The sequence below is a fragment of the Hordeum vulgare genome, chromosome 7H (genome assembly GCF_904849725.1).
Source record: "Hordeum vulgare subsp. vulgare chromosome 7H, MorexV3_pseudomolecules_assembly, whole genome shotgun sequence".
NCBI classification, from domain to species: Eukaryota; Viridiplantae; Streptophyta; class Magnoliopsida; order Poales; family Poaceae; genus Hordeum; species Hordeum vulgare.
Genome location: NC_058524.1, coordinates 549,950,963 through 549,961,774, shown reverse-complemented (window position 1 = coordinate 549,961,774; position 10,812 = coordinate 549,950,963). Strand labels below are relative to the sequence as shown.

Below are 10,812 nucleotides of genomic sequence, written 5' to 3'. Positions count from 1 at the left end.
CATGTTATTGATGTGTACTTAACCAGCTCTCGTAGTAGTGCCTGGGTATTTAATACCGGTTCTGTTGCTCACATTTGCAACTCGAAGCAGGAACTGCGGAATAGACGGAGGCTGGCGAAAGACGAAGTGACGATGCGCGTAGGAAACGGTTCCAAGGTTGATGCAATCGCCGTCGGCACCGTGTCACTTCAACTACCATCGGGATTAGTGATGAACTTAAATCATTGTTATTTAGTGCCTGCGTTGAGCATGAACATTATATCTGGATCTTGTTTATTGCGAGACGGTTACTCTTTTAAGTCTGAGAATAATGGTTGTTCTATTTCTATGAGTAACATCTTTTATGGTCATGCACCGAATGTGAGAGGATTGTTCATATTGAATCTCGATAGCGATACGCATATACATAACATTGAGACCAAAAGAGTTAGAGTAAACAATGATAGCGCCATATTTTTGTGGCACTGCCGCTTGGGTCATATTGGTGTAAAGCGCATGAAAAAACTCCATGCTGATGGACTTTTGGAGTCACTTGACTTTGATTCACTTGACACGTGCGAACCATGCCTCATGGGTAAGATGACTAAAACTCCGTTCTCCGGAACAATGGAGCGTGCAAGTGACTTGTTGGAAATCATACATACCGATGTGTGTGGTCCGATGAGCGTGGAGGCACGCGGCGGATATCGTTATTTTCTCACCTTCACTGACGATTTGAGTAGATATGGTTATGTCTACTTAATGAAGCACAAGTCTGAAACATTTGAAAAGTTCAAGCAATTTCAGAGTGAAGTAGAAAATCATCGTAACAAGAAGATCAAGTTCCTACGGTCTGATCGTGGGGGTGAATATCTGAGTTTTGAGTTTGGTACTCACTTAAGACAATGTGGAATTGTTTCGCAGTTAACACCGCCTGGAACACCACAGCGTAATGGTGTGTCCGAACGTCGTAATCGTACTTTATTAGAAATGGTGCGATCTATGATGTCTCTTACTGATTTGCCGTTATCGTTTTGGGGTTATGCATTAGAAACAGCTGCATTCACTTTAAATAGGGCATCATCGAAGTCCGTTGAGACGACACCATACGAACTGTGGTATGGCAAAAGGCCAAAGTTGTCGTTTCTTAAAGTTTGGGGATGTGATGCTTATGTCAAAAAGCTTCAGCCTGAAAAGCTGGAACCCAAAGCGGAAAAGTGTGTCTTCATAGGCTACCCAAAAGAGACAGTTGGGTACACCTTCTATCTCAAATCCGAGGGCAAAGTGTTTGTTGCTAAGAACGGAACTTTTCTCGAGAAGGAGTTTCTCTCGAGAGAATTGATTGGGAGGAAGATAGAACTTGACGAGGTTGTCGAACCTCTCATCCCTCTGGATGGTGGCGCAGGGCAAGGGGAAACCCCTGTGATTGCGACGCCGGTTGAGGAGGAAGTTAATGATGATGATCATGAAACTCCAGTTCAAGTTTCTGTTGAACCACGCAGGTCGACGAGATCACGTGCTGCTCGAGAGTGGTACGGTAATCCCGTCTTGACAATCATGTTGTTAGACAACAATGAACCTGCAAATTATGAAGAAGCAATGGTGGGCCCAGATTCCAACAAATGGCTAGAAGCCATGAAATCCGAGATAGGATCCATGTATGAAAACAAAGTATGGACTTTGGAGATACTACCTGAGGGCCGCAAGGCTATTCGGAACAAATGGATCTTTAAGAAGAAGACGGACGCTGACGGTAATGTGATCGTTTATAAAGCTCGACTTGTGGCAAAGGGTTTTTCACAAGTTCCAGGAATTGACTACGATGAGACTTTCTCTCCCGTAGCGATGCTTAAGTCCGTCAGAATCATGTTAGCAATAGCTGCATTTTTCGATTATGAAATTTGGCAGATGGATGTCAAAACGGCGTTCCTTAACGGTTTCCTTAAGGAAGAGTTGTATATGATGCAACCCGAAGGTTTTGTCGATCCTAAAAATGCTGACAAGGTGTGCAAGCTCCAGCGATCCATTTATGGACTGGTGCAAGCATCTCGGAGTTGGAACAAACGCTTTGATGAGGTGATCAAAGCATTTGGGTTTATACAAGTGGTTGGAGAATCTTGTATTTACAAGAAAGTGAGTGGGAGCTCTGTGGCGTTTCTAATATTATATGTGGATGACATATTAGTGATTGGAAACAACGTAGAGCTTTTGGAGAGCATAAAAGGTTACTTGAATAAAAGTTTCTCTATGAAGGACCTAGGAGAAGCTGCTTACATTCTAGGCATTAAGATCTATAGGGATAGATCTAAACGCCTGATAGGACTTTCACAAAGCACATACCTTGATAAAGTTTTGAAGAGGTTCAAAATGGAACAGTCCAAGAAAGGGTTCTTGCCAGTGTTACAAGGTACGAGATTGAGTAAGACTCAGTGCCCAGCAACTGATGAAGATAGAGAGCATATGCGCTCCGTCCCCTATGCTTCAGCCATAGGCTCTATCATGTATGCAATGCTGTGCACTAGACCGGATGTTAGCCTGGCCATAAGTATGGCAGGAAGGTTCCAGAGTAATCCAGGAGTGGATCACTGGACAGCGGTCAAGAATATCCTAAAGTACCTGAAAAGGACTAAGGAGATGTTTCTCGTGTATGGAGGTGATGAAGAGCTCGCCGTAAAAGGTTACGTCGATGCAAGCTTTGACACAGATCCGGACGACTCTAAGTCGCAAACCGGATACGTATTTATTCTTAATGGGGGTGCAGTAAGCTGGTGCAGTTCCAAGCAAAGCGTCGTAGCAGATTCTACATGTGAAGCGGAATACATGGCTGCCTCGGAGGCGGCTAAGGACGGTGTCTGGATGAAGCAGTTCATGACGGATCTTGGAGTGGTGCCAAGTGCACTGGATCCAATAACCTTGTTCTGTGACAACACTGGTGCCATTGCCTTAGCAAAGGAACCAAGGTTTCACAAGAAGACCAGACACATCAAACGACGCTTCAACCTCATCCGCGACTACGTCGAGGAGGAGGACGTAAATATATGCAAAGTGCACACGGATCTGAATGTAGCAGACCCGCTGACTAAGCCTCTTCCATGGCCAAAACATGATCGACACCAGAACTGTATGGGTGTTAGATTTATTACAATGTAATTCACATGGTGATGTGAGGGCTAGATTATTGACTCTAGTGCAAGTGGGAGACTGTTGGAATTATGCCCTAGAGGCAATAATAAATGTATAGTTATTATTATAATTCCTGTATCAAGATAATAGTTTATTATCCATGCTATAATTGTATTGAATGAAGACTCATTTACATGTGTGGATACATAGACAAAACACCGTCCCTAGCATGCCTCTAGTTGGCTAGCCAGTTGATCAATGATAGTCAGTGTCTTCTGATTATGAACAAGGTGTTGTTGCTTGATAACTGGATCACGTCATTGGGAGAATCACGTGATGGACTAGACCCAAACTAATAGACGTAGCATGTTGATCGTGTCATTTTGTTGCTACTGTTTTCTGCGTGTCAAGTATTTATTCCTATGACCATGAGCTCATATAACTCACTGACACCGGAGGAATGCTTTGTGTGTATCAAACGTCGCAACGTAACTGGGTGACTATAAAGATGCTCTACAGGTATCTCCGAAGGTGTTAGTTGAGTTAGTATGGATCAAGACTGGGATTTATCACTCCGTGTGACGGAGAGGTATCTCGGGGCCCACTCGGTAATACAACATCACACACAAGCCTTGCAAGCAATGTAACTTAGTGTAAGTTGCGGGATCTTGTATTACGGAACGAGTAAAGAGACTTGCCGGTAAACGAGATTGAAATAGGTATGCGGATACTGACGATCGAATCTCGGGCAAGTAACATACCGAAGGACAAAGGGAATGACATACGGGATTATATGAATCCTTGGCACTGAGGTTCAAACGATAAGATCTTCGTAGAATATGTAGGATCCAATATGGGCATCCAGGTCCCGCTATTGGATATTGACCGAGGAGTCTCTCGGGTCATGTCTACATAGTTCTCGAACCCGCAGGGTCTGCACACTTAAGGTTCGACGTTGTTTTATGCGTATTTGAGTTATATGGTTGGTTACCGAATGTTGTTCGGAGTCCCGGATGAGATCACGGACGTCACGAGGGTTTCCGGATTGGTCCAGAAACGAAGATTGATATATAGGATGACCTCATTTGATTACCGGAAGGTTTTCAGAGTTACCGGGAATGTACCGGGAATGACGAATGGGTTCCGGGGGTTCACCGGAGGGGGGCAACCCACTCCGGGGAAGCCCATAGGTATTTGGGGGGGTCACACCAGCCCTTAGTGGGCTGGTGGGACAGCCCACCAAATCCTATGCGCCAAGGAAGAAAAATCAAAGAAAGAAAAAAAAAGGTAGGGGAAGTGGGAAGGGGGAAGGACTCCCTCCCACCAAACCAAGTAGGACTCGGTTTGGGGGGGGAGAGTCCTCCCCCCTGGCTCGGCCGATCCCTTGGGGTTCCCTTGGACCCCAAGGCAAGGTCCCCCTCCCTCCTCCTATATATATGGGGCTTTTAGGGCAGATTTGAGACGACTTTCTCACGGCTGCCCGACCACATACCTCCATAGTTTTTCCTCTAGATCGCGTTTCTCCGGAGCTCGGGCAGAGCCCTGCTGAGACAAGATCATCACCAACCTCCGGAGCGCCGTCACGCTGCCGGAGAACTCTTCTACCTCTCCGTCTCTCTTGTTGGATCAAGAAGGCCGAGATCATCGTCGAGCTGTACGTGTGCTGAACGCGGAGGTGCCGTCCGTTCGGTACTAGATCGTGGGACTGATCGCGGGATTGTTCGCGGGGCGGATCGAGGGACGTGAGGACGTTCCACTACATCAACCGCGATCTCTAATCGCTTCTGCTGTACGATCTACAAGGGTACGTAGATCACTCATCCCCTCTCGTAGATGGACATCACCATGATAGGTCTTCGTGCGCGTAGGAAATTTTTTTGTTTCCCATGCGTCGTTCCCCAACACTCACCCCTCTCTTGTTGCTGGTTTCTACATAGGAATATCCTTGATGGCGTAGGAATTTTTTTTATTTTGCTACGTTACCCAAGAGGAAGTCGGACGGCTTAAATAGCCGGCTGTGGCCTTGGGCGGCAAGCAGGAGCGGTGCCACGGGGCGACGGTCGATGCACTCCTTGGACCTTGGGTTTCCGGACGAGTCTGTATAGGACCACGTCGTGACGAGGACGTGACGGGCGTGTGCGAGCATGTCAGGCTCTCTCATACACTACTAGGAAAAGGCCTGCTAATGGCGCACCTATTTTGGCTACTAATGGCGCACTATAGGTGCGCCACTAGCATCACGCCATTAGATTTTTTTACTAATGGCGCACCAGGCAGTGCGTCATTAGTGTTCCTCACGGTGCGCCATTAGTATGCCTCTCAGGTGTGCCATTAGTATGCCTCCCAGGTACGCCATTAGTATGCCTCTAAGGTGCGCCATTAGTATGCCTCCCAGGTGCGCCATTAGTATGCCTCCGAGGTGCGCCATTAGTATGCCTCCGAGGTGCGCCATTAGTATGCCTCCCAGGTGCGCCATTAGTATGCCTCCCAGGTGTGCCATTAGTATAGCCCATGGTGCTCCATTAGTATCTGGTATTCTAGCATATATATGTTTTGTTTCAAAACCACAAATTCAACAACACATAACATATATATCAAATATATAATACATAATATGTGCCCAATAGTTTTACTCATCCACAACACATAACATATATGCAAAGTTGCATAACAAATGTCATGATCCATATATCAAAACTCTATAGCATCCATACATCCAAAATTCCATAGCATCCATATATACATATAGTTCCATAGCATCCATACATACATAGCTCCATAACAAATATAGTTCCATAGCATCCATTCATTATTCACATACAATTTTTTGAGCTAGAATATTTTTTTGTTTGTATTTATATGTTACCATTATTATTTTAGATGACAAAAAGACAACTATGGCTCCAAAGGTTTGCTTTATGTCTTCACGCCACATAAGTAAACGAAGTAGAAGGGGCGCACGCTTAGGAGCTCCAGCGCGCGGTCCTTTTGAACTTCCCCTGGCAAAAGAAGCATGAATCAAAAGCGTTAAACAAAGAAAACAGATGATTCAGAATTACAAATTTTGATACATATTGACTTCTAACAAAACAATACCAACAATGTTTGTTACAAAATGTACGAGGTATCAAGATACTTAAATTGTCAACTAGTGACGACTACACACACACACACAGAGATATATATACACACATAAGCTCCAAAGAATACAGCTAAGATTTTCAAGAGAACATTCACATACAAGAATAAGCACATGATGTTTGGTTCCAAATTATAAATATAAGCTGCCGATGTTGCGCTGAATCCAAAGTATCCCAGCTACATATGTCACACGCTCGCTCTAATGAGATGTGATACCAAATGTTTAAGCCTGAAGGAAATAAGCAATGGTATAGGCACAAACTTTCCAGTCATGGAGATGATACTACGATCATAGTGTTCACCCTTGATTGCAAACAAAATCTAACTAGTAAACGCACACAATCAGCAGCCCCTATATATAATTCCATAAAAGTATTAGAACAGATGCATCAGAACTGAATTACCTGTGAGCAACAACAGGAATGAGCCTTCAGGCTACGCGAGGAAGGAGACCGTCTTGGCAACCTTCTCCAAGCACTCCTGACTCTGCACCAGCAACGAATCGCCATTCCTCTCCACAATTCAGTCAAACCTATAAATTCTACTCGGGAGCTAAGCAAATGAAAGGGTTATAGGCTATTTCTAGAGCAGAGCTATTTGAGAAGACGTCCCAAAGTGGTCATGAACAAAATTTACACACTAAATGATAATGAAATAAAGGCATTTAGCCAGCTTTGCAAATCTACATGAAAAGTTATGTAAATTTGATTTGCTTGCGGTACACACATTAGTAGGAATAGAACTAGCAAATTTACAACAAACAATATACGGTGGATCCTACAGATTATTGAGATCAGAATGTTCCAACACATCAACTATAGATATCCAGCAAAGCCAAGATTTGAACTATCCGGCAGACAAGAAAACGTATATACACAAAAATGTCTTGCATTGCATGCACATTTTATATTTAAGTGGGTGGTATAAATCATAATGCAAAGCTCAACAAAACTCGGTTTGCTCATATGTACAACTTTCAATACTAACACATATATTGGGGAAGGTAAACCACGAGAGATGGCACTATATTTCTCAACTTCTTTAGTGCTCAGGATTAGTATATCATGCTTCCGGGCAAAGCGAAGAGCGAGGAGCTCGAAGAGCAGACAGAATCTCCCAATTTGTAAGCAGTTTACCTACAGTGCACAAGTGTAGATCGATCAGCAGTTGAAACTAGGATTTACAATTTCCTTTTTTTCAGAAACTGCATGAGCGGAATCTATGCCGAAAATTAGGGGTTAAGATTGGTACTAGTCAGTAGAAATACTCGCCTCTCATCCACAGATGCCCTGATAAACGCAGCAGAATGGATGAAGTCCTGAGCCAGTTTTGGAGCATACAAAGACAGGTTAACAATCCCACTGCATTACGCCAAAAGAAACAGCGTTGAGTAAAGAGATGAAAACAAACTAAAACTGCAAGACAATGAAACTGCAGGAATGATTAGCTGTAGAGATGCTGGAAAAGGCGGTCCAATGGTATGGAACATGGTAAAATCAGGAGAGAAAAATAAATAAAATAAGATATGTATCGTACTTTCTAAGCGCATCGTTCGGTATCTAGTCTATACTCTACAAGCAAAGTGCAATGCCAATGGTTTTATTAATTTGAGTGGAGGGTTGTAGCAAAACCATCAGTTTAACATGTGATAGAAATGTGATACAAGTGCTAAATTCGTAGCTCGAGAAACCAAGTTATGAACATCCAAGTGTCAGCAAACAGAACAAGCTCCGACAGGAACAGAAGAAGGTTTCTAAACATTGATAACTGATAAGTACCCTCAAAGCGCTATATCCTATCCATTGCCACAATATAGCATGAGACGAGACGCAATTGCCTCCATAAGCTCAGTGAGAAATATCTTCTGCAAGTTACTGTTTCTTTATTATTATAAACAACATCAAGCAAATTTCGTACCTACCTGCCTTCCACTGATTTCCTTGGCCAGCTCTTCTTGCCATTCACGGTACATGGCGAAAAGCTCATACATGGCAAAGAACTTGTTGATTCCTGGCATGATCTCGGAGGTCTTGTCCTGCACGTAGGCTCTGAGGCCGTGCTCGACGTAGCGCCTGCCCTCCTCATGGTTCTCGAGCACTCCTGCTGCCCTCCCCATCTTGCTGACCGTGGAGATGAAATCATTTCAGCACATCGTTACTAAGAATTACAGGTTGTTTCCGGCTCTTGTCTAACAAGATTAAGATGAGCTGCCACGAATTTATTAAAATAATCATCAATGCAGATAACGTTTATTAAGATCGTCTCCCGATCATGCAAGCGCACTAAATAATTGCTAGCACAAAAAGTAGATCGTGTAGTAGTACAATATTTCATTATCCATTAGAACCGACCGGATCACACACTTGGCTTCCTGTCTCCAGGAACTATGATTATCATACTCAGAAATCAGAAAAGAAAATTATACCACCGCAAGATCCCTGCATAATTTCACCAACAATCCACGCGCACAAGCAAAATAGGCCACCCAAAAGGTCAAATGGCTCTCTTCTCACCCCCTCTTGGACCGACTCTCCCACCCAAATGAAACCAAGACCACAACTTTATTTTTCACCTGACAAAACATGGACATGGACAGCAGCGGCGAAGTCAACACTCAGCACCCATCATGAACAGGCCAAAATCAAGCGGATCTACTCTTATCCAGTCCACTGACAATCAAACAAGCGAGGGAGGGGGGCGATTCATTTCTCTCAATCAAGAAATAAACTGCCAGGGATAGGAGGAGAGGGGATGGGGGTAGACTGCACGAAATCCAGATACTTACCTGACTTCTGGGTTGCCGGTGATGTTGCGGAGGAGGTTGAAGGAGGCGGGGCAGATCTGGGGGACGGGATCAGGGGTGGATCTGGGGGCGGGATCCAGGTGGAGAGAGAGAGAGTGGGCACGGGAGAGAGAGTGGTCGGTTGGATTTGGGAGGGGAGACGCACTGTCGGTTAGCAATGGCGCACCGCTCGGGGTGCGCCATTAGAATTTTTTTATAGCAATGGCGCATCCTCATGCAGTGCGCCATTAGTAATCTTTTTTTATATATAGCAATGGCGCATCCCAGAGAGGTGCGCCATTAGTAATCTTTTTTTTTGGATAGCAATGGCGCACATCAAAGAGGTGCGCCATTAGTAATATTATTTTTTTGGATAGCAATGGCGCTCGGGGGGGAGGGGGTGGGTGGTGCGCTCGGCCGATTCCGTTAGGGGGAACCGAGCGAGGAGACAGGGGAGGGTGCGGGGGGGGCATCGGCAGCGGTGGAGCGGGGGAGGTTGCGGGGGGGTCGGCGGCGGCGGTGGAGCAGGCCAGGGAGGATGCGGGGGGTCATCGGCGGCGGCGGAGCGGGGGAGGGTGCGGGGGGTCGTCAGCGGCGGTGGAGCGGGGGAGGGTGCGGGAGGTCGGCGGCGGCGGTAGAGCGGTGGCCATTAGTAGTTTCATACAACTCGTAAGAGCCTAAACACTTGTACTCGTATAGAATACTAGGTAAACCAATATCCTGGTACAATGAACCTGCCCTGCCAAGATGCGTCCGGGCAGATCGGTGAATTCACGGACAGAGAACCGGCCAGATCTCCAAAAGCTCACCCCCATCGGCGACGTCCAGCCCCGAACCCTACTGCTGGGCTCTTCAGAGGATCGCGAAATTCCGGCGTTACTACTGACGACACCACCTCCGCGAATCGCGTGACGGATTCAGGCGAGCGCTCGCGGTTCAGAGGGCTCAACTACAGAAGACCGCTCTAGAGAGAGGTCAGGAGAGAGGAGGGGCGGACGGCATACGTACTTGGGCTTGGGCCTCGACAGAGGGGACGTGGAAGGCGTCGAGCGCGGAGGCGGCGGCGCAGGCGGCGACGAGGAGGAGCGGCGTCTCCGTGGACGAGGGCAAGGGCAGAGGAGAGGCGAGGGTGGGGGAGGGGGTGGGCGGCGTCTCCGTGGACGAGGGTGGGGGAGGGCGGCGGCACCTGCGGCGACGTCTCCATGGGTGGCGTCTCCGTGGACGAGGGTGGGGGAGGGGTGGGCGGCGTCTCCGTGGACGAGGACGAGGGCACAGGAGAGGCGAGGGAACAGGGGTTAGGAATGGCGCACCCGGAGTGGTGCGCCATTAGATTGTTTTTTTGATAGCAATGGCGCATCCCCATGGAGTGCGCCATTAGTAAAAAAAATTATATAGCAATGGCGCATCCCAGAGAGGTGCGCCATTAGTAATCTTTTTTTGGATAGCAATGGCGCATCCTAGAGAGGTGCGCCATTAGTAATTTTTTTTTTTGGATAGCAATGGAGCTCGAGGGGGAGGGATAGGGTGGGTGGTGCGCTTGACCGATTCCGTTCGGGGGAACCGAGCGAGGAGACAGGGGAGGGTGCAAGGGGTCGGCGGCGGCGGTGGAGCGGGGGAGGGTGCGGGGGGTCGTCGACGGCGGTGGAGCGGGGGAGGGTGCGAGGGGTCGACGGCGGCGGTGGAGCGAGGGAGGGTGCGGGGGTCGTCGTCGGCGGTGGAGGGGGGAGGGTGCGGGGGGTCGTCGGCGGTGGTGGAGCGGGGGAGGGTGCGGGGGGTCGTCGACGGCG

The 10,812-nt window shown here is 47.1% G+C and overlaps 1 long non-coding RNA gene across 1 annotated transcript; it reads right to left on the bottom strand.

The window, feature by feature from the left end:
* Positions 1-5,840: 5,840 nt before the first annotated feature.
* On the bottom strand, positions 5,841-7,373 carry LOC123410086. Its single transcript, XR_006612964.1, has 2 exons — positions 6,648-7,373; positions 5,841-6,101 (listed from the first exon to the last, which is right to left on the bottom strand). It is a non-coding gene; the product is annotated as an uncharacterized LOC123410086 (long non-coding RNA).
* Between the last annotated feature and the right edge of the window lie 3,439 nt (positions 7,374-10,812).